The sequence below is a fragment of the Rutidosis leptorrhynchoides genome, chromosome 7, assembly GCF_046630445.1.
Source record: "Rutidosis leptorrhynchoides isolate AG116_Rl617_1_P2 chromosome 7, CSIRO_AGI_Rlap_v1, whole genome shotgun sequence".
In the NCBI taxonomy this organism is placed as follows: domain Eukaryota; kingdom Viridiplantae; phylum Streptophyta; class Magnoliopsida; order Asterales; family Asteraceae; genus Rutidosis; species Rutidosis leptorrhynchoides.
Genome location: NC_092339.1, coordinates 220,938,285 through 220,955,091, shown reverse-complemented (window position 1 = coordinate 220,955,091; position 16,807 = coordinate 220,938,285).

Here is a 16,807-nt window from a genome sequence, read left to right as displayed (position 1 = left end):
TGTTTGAACGCAGATTGTAATCGTCAAGATACAAATGAGGTTTAAGATGAAATCAAGTGGCAAACTTGAAGAATTATTTAGTTTCTTATGTTATAATCAATATTTTAATTCATTTTAATTGTCCAATCTTGGTAGTCTACAGTTAGCAGTCGACAGTCACTACCTCAATAATTCATATATAGTTTATAATATTCGAATTAATTAATATGTATCGTGACCCGTGTACATGTCCCGGACTCGATCACAACTCAAATTATATATATTATTTGAGAATCAACCTCAACCCTGTATAGCGAACTCTAGTATTACAGCATATAAAGTGTCTATGGTGATTCCAAATAATATATATAGATGCGTCGATATGATATGTCAAAACCTTGTATACGTGTCCCGATATTTAAAGTACGTAAAAATAAATAACAGAAATTAAATGACTATAAATAAAGTGCGTAAAGTAAATAACAGAAATTAAATGACGATAAATAAAATTGCGAGAATGTAAATTGCGATAATTAAATTGCGTTAAATAAAATGTAATCAGTTAACTAGGAACAATTTGCTAGGAACAGTTAACGTGGATTCTTAACAAAATTTCTCATAGTTAATTTGTTCATTTCTAACAAATTTTATTTTGTCAAATGTTTTCTTTATTATGCCACTTGTTGGAAATCCAAAAATAAAATTGGATGAATATGGTTATTCTGCGGTGAACGGATTCGTATCTTTGTAGATGTAAGTAGGATAGTAAATGAATGTTGAATCAGATTCAAAGAATGTACAGTGTAACTTATTAATGTGGAATCTAAATATTCCTCGGGTATTACCTACCCGTTAAAATATTTTCACCGTTAACAGTTTGTACAATAAAACTTTTAATTACAATCTTTATGAAAACATATATACATATATATTTTCTTCATACGTAATCATGGGTTTAATGAGTCAATGTGATATTAAACTCATCAGATTTACGGCTAGAACTAGAGTACATAATCTCTAAAACATTAGAGATTACATAATCGCCATAAAGGACGAAGATAGTTTATGTAGAACGATTCATAGAACGATGATTATACTCGAGGTACAGAATGAGATGTTGAGGCATGGATTGTTGATGGTACTGGTGCTGTTGCTGAAGCTGGTAGGTTTTGCACCACGTTTTCCAAATTGATTAGTCAAGCGCGAAGTTCGTTGACTTCTTCCATTATTCCGGGATGATTGTCGGTTCAAACGAGCGGATGAATAAGATCTAGAATTTTACATAGAATATAATCGTGGCGAGATACTCTGGAAATGAATATGAAAATGGTGTTTTGAATAGGTTCGCCGATAAGTGCTTCAGGTTCTTTGCCAAGAGTGCAGGTTGGTGGGTGGAAAGGATAGCCTTTTTCTCATCTCCATCGGGTAAGTCGACTACGAACCCATCAGATGAATTAGGAATGGCTGATTGGTTGCTCCATTCTGGTTACACTGCTTTCGGAGTTTATGTGAGCATCCATGTCGAAATAGCTGTCGGAATAACTATCGGAATAGCTATCGAAATCTGAGGGACTCGAACTGGTTGATGGATTCATCTCGTACGATCAGATGAAGGATTTTCGATAAGAAATAGATTATATGTGATGACCCGGGAATTTCCGACCAAATTTAAACTTGATCTTAACATGGTTTCGACACGATGAGCAAAATCAGTAATGTTGAGTAACAAAGTTGTAAACTATATTCATAATATCATTTGACCTTTGACTATTCCCGACGATTCACGAACAAGTGTTTGTAAGTAAATATGGATATATATAAATGTAAGTATTTATATATTAATTTTAAAATTTTAAAATATAATTTAAACATTAAAAATAAATATGTAAAATAAATCATACAATAATTTAGTTGTACTTAAAATGAACTTATAATTTCTATAGGTAATTATTAATATATATATTGTAATATATATAAATAAAATTTATAATTAATAAGGAATCAATAAAAGTTATTATATGATATAACATATGATTAATAAATATTATATAATTAATAATACATAGTGTTAATGTTAATAATTGTAATTACAAGTTTAAAATATAGTTGTTATACTAATACTATTATTACTTTCATTATTAATACTAATATTAATATCTGTATTAATTATATTACTAGCTTCAATATTTAATTTATAAATATATGGACAATTATACAATTAATTTGTTATATCACTAATACTATTGATATCATAATTAGTAGAAAAATTATGAATTTTGTTATTATTATAATTATTATTGTTATTATTATTATTTTTTTATTAAAATTATTTTTTTTTTTTTTTGAATTTGTATTATTATTAATATAATTATAACTATTTATTTATTAATAACAATAACAATTATATAAAGATCATACGTACTATTTTTCAATTCAGTTGCACATCGTAATCATACTGTAAACAAATTGCTTTAGGTCTTACAAATTGATTCCAATTGATTCAATAACAAACAAGAGCAGTTAAAGGAGATTTTTTTTAATTTTTATCTTCTGACAGAATATTTGATTGTCGAACAAAATCAAGCTACAAAACAAATTCATTGAGGCAGATTAGCTGTAATAATATCTGTTAACCTCTATGTTATCCCTTGCTAATGTAAATCGAGTGGAAAGATAGAAAAATCAAATTAAAACTATCTACCTATTTCTTTCTTTCTCGTATCATAAATTGGGTCTTTTTCTTGAACATCACCACAATTTCCACCATCACCTTCATCACCATTAACACACAACCATCATGCTATGTACTACTGCTTGGCGTATTATCACGAGTTCGATTAGACATCAAAACAAGAACCAAAACACCATTCTTTAACCTATCACCATCTTTCAATCTTTCTTATCCAAATTACAACAACACCACAACCCACTTGATACAATCCCTTTCTGTTTCAGCTGAAAACTCACGACACAAACCAAACCCAAACACTTTGCTTATGTTTCTGTTCTTTTCGATCAGCCCCAACTCAAATCATCACCACCGTCGCTGTTGCCTACTTCTGCATGCTTACCAACTTCAAACAAATTCATTAAATACTCCTGCTGCTTATTTTTGTTCTCTCCTTCTGTTTCGTTAGTCATAATCCTCCATCATTTTTTTTGTTTTGTTTTTGAACGAACACCCTCAAACTAAATTTGGTCTTTCGGTTATTTATATCACAACTTGATAATTATTGATATTACATTATGAAAGGGATTTCCATTCATAAAATATTATCACTTCTCTTTTCTTTACCAAAAGTTACCAACCAACCTCCACTTGATGATTAAAATAAATAAAGTGTATTACATAAAGGAGCACTAGATTTATTCTTTTGTGAGGAACCTTTTGTGAGGAACGGATGGGGACAACACATAAAGTCCCATGGCAGACAATTTAGATCCAAAGTAAGCATGTGTAGTATCATTGTGGCTTTTATATTAAATTAAGTGAAGCATGCAGTATTTTTTTATAATGATAATGATTTATGGATGAGCATATAAAGATGGCGAATGATATTGCTGTTCCAACCGAACCATCTTATTCCACTTGCAACCGAATTTTTTTTTATTAAAATACAAATACCACATGTTACCAAATTGGAACTGTAACTAGCTGGAACCATTTGGAGTTTTGCGGTTTACATGCGTTGGATTTTTTTGTGTGTTGGGACGTAAATGATTTAAAGCTTGGGCCAAATTAGATCCGAAGTGGGCAGTGTGAGATCCAGTTTTATGTTGGACTGCCTTTTCCTTATTCTGTTTGGGCCTCTCCTTGCAAACCCATCGATTTCTGTTTTGGGTTCTTGATCGGTGACAACACCCACACACCATTAAACTGAAACATTTTATGTACGAGACCATAAATGATAATGATGAATTACGTTTATGATGGCACGGTTATGAGGAATAAGATAGATAGAAGGATGATAATAATTTGGGTTGTAAGTTCAAGAAGAAGAAGCAACAACTTCGTTTATGCTATATAATTAAATCGGCAAGTTATTTCAAGAAAGTAACGAATGGTCGAATGGTTTGGAAAGAAAACGTTAAACGAGAGGTCTCGGGTTCAATCCCTGTTGGGTGCAATTCTTTTTAAGATGAGCTTATAAGGTAGTTTAATTATCATTTATTATTTTTATTATTTATACTAGTATTATTATTGTTATTATTGTTATTATTAATTGATGTTATTATTACTATTATTAATATTATTATCATTGTTATTGTTATTAATATAAGTATTAGTTATTATTTATTATTACTATCATGAATATAATTACAATTATCATCATTAATATTACTAATTTTATATTATTATATTTAATAATAAGATTACGATTATTATTATTTTTATTAGTATTAAGTAGTAAGTATTATTACCATTTAATTATCATTACTATATTTATCATTAATATCGATATTGTTATCATTATAATCAAATATGATTTTTGTTACTATTATACACGTTATTTTACCAAATAAATATTATTTATACGAAACTATACTTAAAGTAATATTACATATAAAAATGTATTAATCATATTAACAATCTATTATATAACAAATTAGGTATTCTTTTAATAACAAGTTATATATATATTAATAAAATCATATAAATATTAATCTCTTTGAATATATACACAAAGTAAATATATATAATATATGAAATAGTTCGATTATAATTATATGTATTAATATACATATGAATGATATAAGTTCGTGAATCCGAGGTCAACCCTGCATTGTTCAATATAGTCATATGTATTTTTACTACAAAATACATTAGGTGAGTTTCATTATTCCCTTTTTTATATACATTTTGGGCTGAGAATACATGCAAATGCTTTATTAACTGTTTTACAATATTTATATGCATGAGTTTCATTTGCTCCCTTTTTAAATGCTTTTGCAATATATATTTTTGGGACTGAGAATACATGAGCTGCTTTTATAAATGTTTGACGAAATAGACACAAGTACTTAAAACTACATTCTATGGCTGGATTATTAAACCGAATATGCCCCTTTTTAGTCTGGTAATCTAAGAATTAGGGAACAGACACCCTAATTGACGCAAATCCTAAAGATAGATCTATCAGGTCCAACAAGCCCCATCCAAAGTACCGGATGCTTTAGTACTTCGAAATTTATATCATATCCTAAGGAGGATCCCGGAATGATGGGGATATTCTTATATGCATATCGTGAATGTCGGTTACCAGGTGTTCAATCCATATGAATGATATTTTTGTCTCTATGCATGGGATGTATGTTTATGAGAAATGGAAATATGAAATCTTGTGGGCTATTAAAATTATGAAATGATTATTTATGTTAAACTAATGAACTCACCAACCTTTTGGTTGACACTTTAAAGCATGTTTATTCTCAGGTATGAAAGAAATCTTCCGTTGTGCATTTGCTCATCTTAGAGATATTACTTGGAGTCATTCATGACATATTTCAAAAGACGTTGCATTCGAGTCGTTGAGTTCATCAAGATTATTATTAAGTCAATTATAGTAAGATATATTACGAAATGGTATGCATGTTGTCAACTTTCGATGTAATGAAAGATTGTCTTTTTAAAAACGAATGCAATGTTTGTAAAATGTATCATATAGAGGTCAAGTTCCTCGCGATGTAATCAACTGTTGTGAATCGTTTATAATCGATATGGACTTCGTCCGGATGGATTAGGATGGGTCTCTACAGTTGGTATCAGAGCGGTGGTCTTAGCGAACCGGGTCTGCATTAGTGTATCTAACTGATAAGTCGTTAGGATGCATTAGTGAGTCTGGACTTTGACCGTGTCTGCATGTCAAAAGTTTTGTTTATCATTTTTGTCGGAAATAATCTGCTTATCATCCTTAGGAAATTACTTGCTCATTATTTTTAGTCTAGACACATCTTACTGCAATGATTGCATAAATAGTGTATAGACAAAATCCATATCTTAGCGTATCTATCACTGTAGACCTTATCTGACACGTTTCCTTAATTTTCTCTGTAATTCATGGGATCTTTGGAAGTATATTCTATATATAATTAGAATATCATTCGATATTCAAAAATCATTTCATATCAAAACCCTTTAACTGATCGTGAGGGATGGATCCTACACCTAGTTTGGATTCCGTTAGTTCCGGAAGCGATTTCGAGATGTATATTGAAGCAGACTTCGAAGTCAATGAACCAGAAGTGTCTCAACCATTTAGTAATTTTTCTTTCTAGAGGAGATGGGGGTGGGTCCGAGACTTACTCACTCGATGGAGAAATGAAGAAGGCGAGCCCTACCACGAACCAAACTTACCTCTTAACATCGGAGAAAACGATGTACTCACCGGTGAACCTATGCGCAATACTGTATTCACCCTTCTTGCTAAAATATTCCGCCTCGAAGGTCGCATTACTGCAATCTCAAAAAATATTCAACCTCTACTTCTGAATACCAGTCGAAGAGGAATAGTAGAAGAAGTTAGGGAACTTCGAATTGATAATCAAGATCTATCAAATCAGATGAGTGGATGGATAGAAATGATAGAGGGTAGGATAGAAACCCTGACAAGAATGGTGCGTGATCTACAAGCTATACTTACTACACCAACATCATCACCAACCTCAACACCAACAACACTTGTAGCACCGACATCAACAGTACCACCATCAGCAACACCAGCAGCATAACCAGTATCAACAACAACAACATCATCACACATCTCAACCTCACAATCTATACCTCAAGCATAATCATCATTCTACGAATTGTTCTACATAAACTATTTTCGTCCTTCGCGATGATTATGTAATCTCTAATGTTTTAGAGATTATGTACTCTAGTTCTAGCCTTAGATCTGATGAGTTTAATATCACATTGACTCATTAAATCCATGATTATGTCTGAAGAAAATATATATGAATATATGTTTTCATAAAGATGGTAATTAAAAGCTTTATTGTACAAACTGTTAATGGTGAAAATATTTTAACGGGTAGGTAAGACCCGAGGAATATTTAGATTTCACATTAATAAGTTACATTGTACGTTCTTCGTATCTGATTCAATAGTCTTTTACTATCCTACTCACTTCCACCGACATACGTATCTGTTCACCGTAGAATAACCATTTTCATTCAATTTCATATTTGGATTTTGACCTATCAGAATCCAACAAGTAGCATAATGAAGAAAACATTTGACTAAATAAAATTTGTTAGAAACAAACAATTTAACTATGAAAAGAAATTTTGTTAAGAATCCACGTTAACTGTTCCTAGCTAATTGTTCCCAGCTAACTGATTACCCTTTATTTATCGCAATTTAATTCTCGCAATATTACATTCTCGCAATTTACATTCTCGCACTTTATTTATCGTCATTTAATTTTTGTTATTTATTTTTACGCACTTTAAATATCGGGACACGTGTACAAGGTTTTGACATATCATATCGACGCATATATATATATATATATATATATATATATATATATATATATATATATATATATATATATATATATATATATATATATATATATATATATATTATTTGGAATAACCATAGACACTCTATATGCAGTAATGATCGAGTTCTCTATACAGGGTTGAGGTTGATTCTATAATAATATATATACTTTGAGTTGTGATCGAGTCTGAGACATGTACACGGGTCACGATACGTATTAATTAATTCGAATATTATATATTAAACTATATATGAATTATTGGACTGTTAACTGTGGACTAATAACATTGAACAATTAAAATGAATTAAAATATTGATTATAACATATGAAACTAAACATTTCTTCAAGTCTGCCACTTGATTTCATATTAAACTTCATTTGTATCTTGACGATTACAATCTACGTTCAAACCTATCATGATTCTTGAAACACCTCAATCGAGTGGATGAACCAACCGCACTTCATCTACGGAAGGAAAGATTTATGCATATAGTATTGCACCTGAAAAACTCTCGGAAACTGAGTAAACGTTTAACGCGTAGCTATGCTAATTCCTTTGGCATTTTTATTACCGAAAATAACATTGCAATTCCTTTTTAAATTAGCTAATTTCATCACAGCTCCAGCAAATCAACTTCGACTTCCATTCAGATTAGCCTTATTATAACCTCAATATATAAGTTGTTATTTTATCCTCGTTATAGGAGAACCGTTTATATTCCACCACATTAGCAGTAAACTTACCAGCAACTTCATTACTCATTGACTTAAGTCAAGAACCATTATAATTGTTCATTAAAACCCTAACATATACTCAACCGCATCTTGTAACGAGAACTGCCATACCAATTACCGGGAATCAGCAATCAGTACTTTGAAAACTCACACCATATCTACATCAACAGTTATATGTATAACCTTTATCTCTTAGAATTATGATCTTTCATTCTGAAATTCTGAAAAGCACTCAGTCTACAAATCAATACTCTGAATGTTGAAAAAGCTGAATGAAGTAGCAGAAGCCATAGACAACTGTAAACGACCTTAACAACTAAAAATTTGATGATAAAGAATTGTATGTTGGCAAAGCTCAAAAATGTTGGAAATGAAAAACGGATTGAGCAAACCATAAAGTAGGCTATAGACAAATCACAAAGACTAATTCTGCCTTCAAAGAATCCAAATGATTCAGTATCTACTGAAGTCATTAATGAATACCTTGCTCCTGACTCTAAACCTTTACAGACAAATCTTCTTCATCATCCATCGATATTAGAAATTCCAAGATATCATCGTATCTTTCATTATAAATATCCCCCATATTTCTGGAGATATTTTTATAACTATTCGTATCTGAAATCATTAATCTCTTCGTGCTATCAGTGTTACATCATATAGAAACTGTTAGTTTCTATATTCTGTAAACTTTCGAGCTTAAAATATAAATGTTATTGAAGTAATGTTGGGAACTGATGCATGAGTTAGTATAATATAATGACACTTGATCAACGTGATTATATTACAGTAAGTCATGCTGAGTTTCTAATGGAACGTGATGATTCACAGATCATATCGTCATCACGTGCCATGTTACAGAACTCTTTCATTCAAATTAACTTCTGATCATATCAAGAAAATATATTCTTGATAGTTCTATTCTCAGTGATTCTGGTAATTTGACAAATCAAATCATGCTATTACGTTCTTTCTTGCTTAGAACATTAAATTGATTCGGAACTCCACACCTACAAATTCTGGACCAATACTTGCGAAAAGAAAACAAAAGCATGAAGCTCCGAAATAGAAAGGGGGTATAAATCGTAGCAAATAAGAGAGAGCATTAACTGTGGATGACAATGATTATAGGAGACAGAAGCAGGAACACCGAAATATAAGAGAAAATATAAAGCCCAATAATAACACGGAGATTACAAACCGTAGATATTAATACGAATAGAAATATAAAGACACGGTAGAATTAAGAATAGTATCATCCCAAGGTAATCGTATAAGTAAACAGATTCTTCTGGTGGAAGATTAAAAAGAAGGATGACAGAAAGGATAATTAGGAAAATATCAAGGATTAGAATTGGATGAAGCATATAGACTGATAATTTGAAAGTATGAATTAAAATATAGAAAATGGGAGTGGTAGGAAGTAACGGAAAGGAAGAAGTTCATTTATAGTGGAAATACCGGACCGAGCAATTGAGGCAGATTATCGTATTCAATTATAGAGATCTTAACTTTCATAAATCCCGAAGAATCAGATCTTATAGATTTCGAAGATTTTCTTTGAAATCCCTTTATTTCCGGAAATCAACTGTGACTACGTCACCAAACAAGACGAATCTGCATTTATTTGTTTCACTCTTTTATGATAGCTTCATTCATACTCTTCGAATAATCGAATTGTTTTATCCGCATTACTCAATGATGATAAAACTCTATTTATCAACTCATATTCATCATGAAAATATTTTTATTCTTAACCATGACCACCTCACTCAAATTTCGGGACGAAATTTCTTTAACGGGTAGGTACTGTGATAACCCGGGAATTTCCGACCAAATTTAAACTTGATCTTAACATGGTTTCGACACGATGAGCAAAGTCAGTAATGTTGAGTAACAAAGTTGTAAACTATATTCATAATATCATTTGACCTTTGACTATTCCCGAAGATTCACGAACAAGTGTTTGTAACTAAATATGGATATATATAAATGTAAGTATTTATATATTAATTTGAAAATTTTAAAATATAATTTAAACATTAAAAATAAATATGTAAAATAAAACATACAATAATTTAGTTGTACTTAAAATGAACTTATAATTTCTATAGGTAATTATTAATATATATATTGTAATATATATAAATAAAATTTATAATTAATAAGGAATCAATAAAAGTTATTATATGATATAACATATGATTAATAAATATTATATAATTAATAATACATTGTGTTAATAATTGTAATTACAAGTTTAAAATATAGTTGTTATACTAATACTATTATTACTTTCATTATTAATACTAATATTAATATCTGTATTAATTATATTACTAGCTTCAATATTTAATTTATAAATATATGGACAATTATACAATTAATTTGTTATATCACTAATACTGGTGATATCATAATTAGTAGAAAAATTATGAATTTAGTTATTATTATAATTATTATTGTTATTATTATTATTTTTTTTACTAAAATTATTATTATTATTATTATTTTGAATTTGGATTATTATTAATATAATTATAACTATTTATTTATTAATAACAATAACAATTATATAAAGATCATACGTACTATTTTTCAATTCAGTTGTACATCGTAATCATACTGTAAACAAATTGCTTTAGGTCGTACAAATTGATTCCAATTGATTCAATAACAAACAAGAGCAGTTAAAGGAGATTTTTTTTTAATTTTTATCTTCTGACAGAATATTTAATTGTCGAACAAAATCAAGCTACAAAACAAATTCATTGAGGCAGATTAGCTGTAATAATATCTGTTAACCTCTATGTTATCCCTTGCTAATGTAAATCGAGTGGAAAGACAGAAAAATCAAATTAAAACTATCTACCTATTTCTTTCTTTCTCGTATCATAAATTGGGTCTTTTTCTTGAACATCACCACAATTTCCACCATCACCTTCATCACCATTAACACACAACTATCATGCTATGTACTACTGCTTGGCGTATTATCACGAGTTCGATTATACATCAAAACAAAAACCAAAACACCATTCTTTAACCTATCACCATCTTTCAATCTTTCTTATCCAAATTACAACAACACCATAACCCACTTGATTCAATCCCTTTCTGTTTCAGCTGAAAACTCACGACACAAACCAAACCCAAACACTTTGCTTATGTTTCTGTTCTTTTCGATCAGCCCCAACTCAAATCATCACCACCGTCGCTGTTGCCTACTTCTGCATGCTTACCAACTTCAAACAAATTCATTAAATACTCCTGCTGCGTATTTTTGTTCTCTCCTTCTGTTTCGTTAGTCATAATCCTCCATCATATTTTTTTTGTTTTGTTTTTGAACGAACACCCTCAAACTAAATTTGGTCTTTCGGTTATTTATATCACAACTTGATAATTATTGATATTACATTATGAAAGGGATTTCCATTCATAAATTATTATCACTTCTCTTTTCTTTACCAAAAGTTACCAACCAACCTCCACTTGATGATTAAAATAAATAAAGTGTATTACATAAAGGAGCACTAGATTTATTCTTTTGTGAGGAACCTTTTGTGAGGAACGGATGGGGACAACACATAAAGTCCCATGGCAGACAATTTGGATCCAAAGTAAGCATGTGTAGTATCATTGTGGCTTTTATATTAAATTAAGTGAAGCATGCGGTATTTTTTTATAATGATAATGATTTATGGATGAGCATATAAAGATGGCGAATGATATTGCTGTTCCAACCGAACCCTCTTATTCCACTTGTAACCGAATTTTTTTATTAAAATACAAATACCACATGTTACCAAATTGGAACTGTAACTAGCTGGAACCATTTGGATTTTTGCGGTTTACATGCTTTGGATTTTTTTTTTTTGTTGGGACGTAAATGATTTAAAGCTTGGGCCAAATTAGATCCGAAGTGGGCAGTGTGAGATCCAGTTTTATGTTGGACTGCCTTTTCCTTATTCTGTTTGGGCCTCTCCTTGCAAACCCATCGATTTCTGTTTTGGGTTCTTGATCGGTGACAACACCCACACACCATTAAACTGAAACATTTTCTGTACGAGACCATAAATGATAATGATGAATTACGTTTATGATGGCACGGTTATGAGGAATAAGATAGATAGAAGGATGATAATAATTTGGGTTGTAAGTTCAAGAAGAAGAAGCAACAACTTCGTATATGCTATATAATTAAATCGGCAAGTTATTTCAAGAAAGTAACGAATGGTCGAATGGTTTGGAAAGAAAACGTTAAACGAGAGGTCTCGGGTTCAATCCCCGTTAGGTGCAATTCTTTTTAAGATGAGCTTATAAGGTAGTTTAATTATCATTTATTATTTTTATTATTTATACTAGTATTATTATTGTTATTATTGTTATTATTAATTGATGTTATTATTACTATTATTAATATTATTATCATTGTTATTGTTATTAATATAAGTATTAGTTATTATTTATTATTACTATCATGAATATAATTACAATTATCATCATTAATATTACTAATTTTATATTATTATCTTTAATAATAATATTACGATTATTATTATTTTTATTAGTATTAAGTAGTAAGTATTATTACCATTTAATTATCATTACTATATTTATCATTAATATCGATATTGTTATCATTATAATCAAATACGATTTTTGTTACTATTATACACGTTATTTTACCAAATAAATATTATTTATACGAAACTATACTTAAAGTAATATTACATATAAAAATGTATTAATCATATTAACAATCTATTATATAACAAATTAGGTATTCTTTTAATAACAAGTTATATATATATTAATAAAATCATATAAATATTAATCTCTTTGAATATATACACAAAGTAAATATATATAATATATGAAATAGTTCGATTATAATTATATGTATTAATATACATATGAATGATATAGGTTCATGAATCCGAGGTCAACCCTGCATTGTTCAATATAGTCATATGTATTTTTACTACAAAATACATTAGGTGAGTTTCATTATTCCCTTTTTATATACATTTTGGGCTGAGAATACATGCAAATGCTTTATTAACTGTTTTACAATATTTATATGCGTGAGTTTCATTTGCTCCCTTTTTAAATGCTTTTGCAATATATATTTTTGGGACTGAGAATACATGAGCTGCTTTTATAAATGTTTGACGAAATAGACACAAGTACTTAAAACTACATTCTATGGCTGGATTATTAAACCGAATATGCCCCTTTTTAGTCTGGTAATCTAAGAATTAGGGAACAGACACCCTAATTGACGCAAATCCTAAAGATAGATCTATCGGGCCCAACAAGCCCCATCCAAAGTACCGGATGCTTTAGTACTTCGAAATTTATATCATATCCTAAGGAGGATCCCGGAATGATGGGGATATTCTTATATGCATATTGTGAATGTTGGTTGCCAGGTGTTCAATCCATATGAATGATATTTTTGTCTCTATGCATGGGATGTATGTTTATGAGAAATGGAAATATGAAATCTTGTGGGCTATTAAAATTATGAAATGATTATTTATGTTAAACTAATGAACTCACCAACCTTTTGGTTGACACTTTAAAGCATGTTTATTCTCAGGTATGAAAGAAATCTTCCGTTGTGCATTTGCTCATCTTAGAAATATTACTTGGAGTCATTCATGACATATTTCAAAAGACGTTGCATTCGAGTCGTTGAGTTCATCAAGTTTATTATTAAGTCAATTATACTAAGATATATTACGAAATGGTATGCATGTTGTCAACTTTCGATGTAATGAAAGATTGTCTTTTTAAAAACGAATGCAATGTTTGTAAAATGTATCATATAGAGGTCAAGTTCCTCACGATGTAATCAACTGTTGTGAATCGTTTATAATCGATATGGACTTCGTCCGGATGGATTAGGACGGGTCTCTACAGTTGGTATCAGAGAGGTGGTCTTAGCGAACCGGGTCTGCATTAGTGTATCTAACTGATAAGTCGTTAGGATGCATTAGTGAGTCTGGACTTTGACCGGGTCTGCATGTCAAAAGTTTTGTTTATCATTTTTTTCAGAAATAATCTGCTTATCATCCTTAGGAAATTACTTGCTCATTATTTTTAGTCTAGACACATCTTACTGCAATGATTGCATGAATAGTGTATAGACAAAATCCATATCTTAGTGTATCTATCACTGTAGACCTTATCTGACACGTTTCCTTAATTTTCTCCGTAATTCACGGGATCTTTGGAAGTATATTCTATATATAATTAGAATATCATTCGATATTCAAAAATCATTTCATATCAAAACCCTTTAACTGATCGTGAGGGATGGATCCTACACCTAGTTTGGATTCCATTAGTTCCGGAAGCGATTTCGAGATGTATATTGAAGCAGACTCCGAAGTCAATGAACCAGAAGTGTCTCAACCATTTAGTTATTTTTCTTTCTAGAGGAGATGGGGGTGGGTCCGAGACTTACTCACTCAATGGAGAAATGAAGAAGGCGAGCCCTACCACGAACCAAACTTACCTCTTAACATCGGAGAAAATGATGTACTCACCGGTGAACCTATGCGCAACACTGTATTCACCCTTCTTGCTAAAATATTCCGCCTCAAAGGTCGCATTACTGCAATCTCAGAAAATATTCAACCTCTACTTCTGAATACCAGTCGAAGAGGAATAGTAGAAGAAGTTAGGGAACTTCGAATTGATAATCAAGATCTATCAAATCAGATGAGTGGATGGATAGAAATGATAGAGGGTAGGATAGAAACCCTGACAAGAATGGTGCGTGATCTAGAAGCTATACTTACTACACCAACATCATCACCAACCTCAACACCAACAACACTTGTAGCACCGACATCAACAGTACTACTATCAGCAGCACCAGCAGCATAACCAGTATCAACAACAACAACATCATCACACATCTCAACCTCACAATCTATACCTCAAGCATAATCATCATTCTATGAATCGTTCTACATAAACTATTTTCGTCCTTCGCGATGATTATGTAATCTCTAATGTTTTAGAGATTATGTACTCTAGTTCTAGCCTTAGATCTGATGAGTTTAATATCACATCGACTCATTAAATCCATGATTATGTCCGAAGAAAATATATATGAATATATGTTTTCATAAAGATGGTAATTAAAAGCTTTATTGTACAAACTGTTAATGGTGAAAATATTTTAACGGGTAGGTAAGACCCGAGGAATATTTAGATTTCACATTAATAAGTTACATTGTACGTTCTTCGTATCTGATTCAACAGTCTTTTACTATCCTACTCACTTCCACCGACATACGTATCTGTTCACCGTAGAATAACCATTTTCATTCAATTTCATATTTGGATTTTGACCTATCAGAATCCAACAAGTGGCATAATGAAGAAAACATTTGACGAAATAAAATTTGTTAGAAACAAACAATTTAACTATGAAAAGAAATTTTGTTAAGAATCCACGTTAACTGTTCCTAGCTAATTGTTCCCAGCTAACTGATTACCCTTTATTTATCGCAATTTGATTCTCGCAATATTACATTCTCGCAATATTACATTCTCGCAATTTACATTCTCGCACTTTATTTATCGTCATTTAATTTTTGTTATTTATTTTTACGCACTTTAAATATCGAGACACGTGTACAAGGTTTTGACATATCATATCGACGCATATATATATATATATATATATATATATATATATATATATATATATATTATTTGGAATAACCATAGACACTCTATATGAAGTAATAATCGAGTTCTCTATACAGGGTTGAGGTTGATTCTATAATAATATATATACTTTGAGTTGTGATCGAGTCTGAGACATGTACACGGGTCACGATACGTATTAATTAATTCGAATATTATATATTAAACTATATATGAATTATTAGACTGTTAACTGTGGACTAATAATATTGGACAATTAAAATAAATTAAAATATTGATTATAACATATGAAACTAAACATTTCTTCAAGTCTGCCACTTGATTTCATCTTAAACTTCATTTGTATCTTGACGATTACAATCTACGTTCAAACCTATCATGATTCTTGAAACACCTCAATCGAGTGGATGAACCAACCGCACTTCATCTACGGAAGGAAAGATTTATGCATATAGTATTGCACCTGAAAAACTCTCGGAAACTGAGTAAACGTTTAACGCGTAGCTATGCTAATTCCTTTGGCATTTTTATTATCGAAAATAACATTGCAATTCCTTTTTAAATTAGCCAATTTCATCACAGCTCCAGCAAATCAACTTCGACTTCCGTTCAGATTAGCCTTATTATAACCTCAATATATAAGTTGTTATTTTATCCTCGTTATAGGAGAACCGTTTATATTCCACCACATTAGCAATAAACTTACCAGCAACTTTATTACTCATTGACTTAAGTCAAGAACCATTATAATTGTTCATTAAAACCCTAACATATACTCAACCGCATCTTGTAACGAGAACTGCCATACCAATTACCGGGAATCAGCAATCAGTACTTTGAAAACTCACACCATATCTACATCAACAGTTATATGTATAACCTTTATCTCT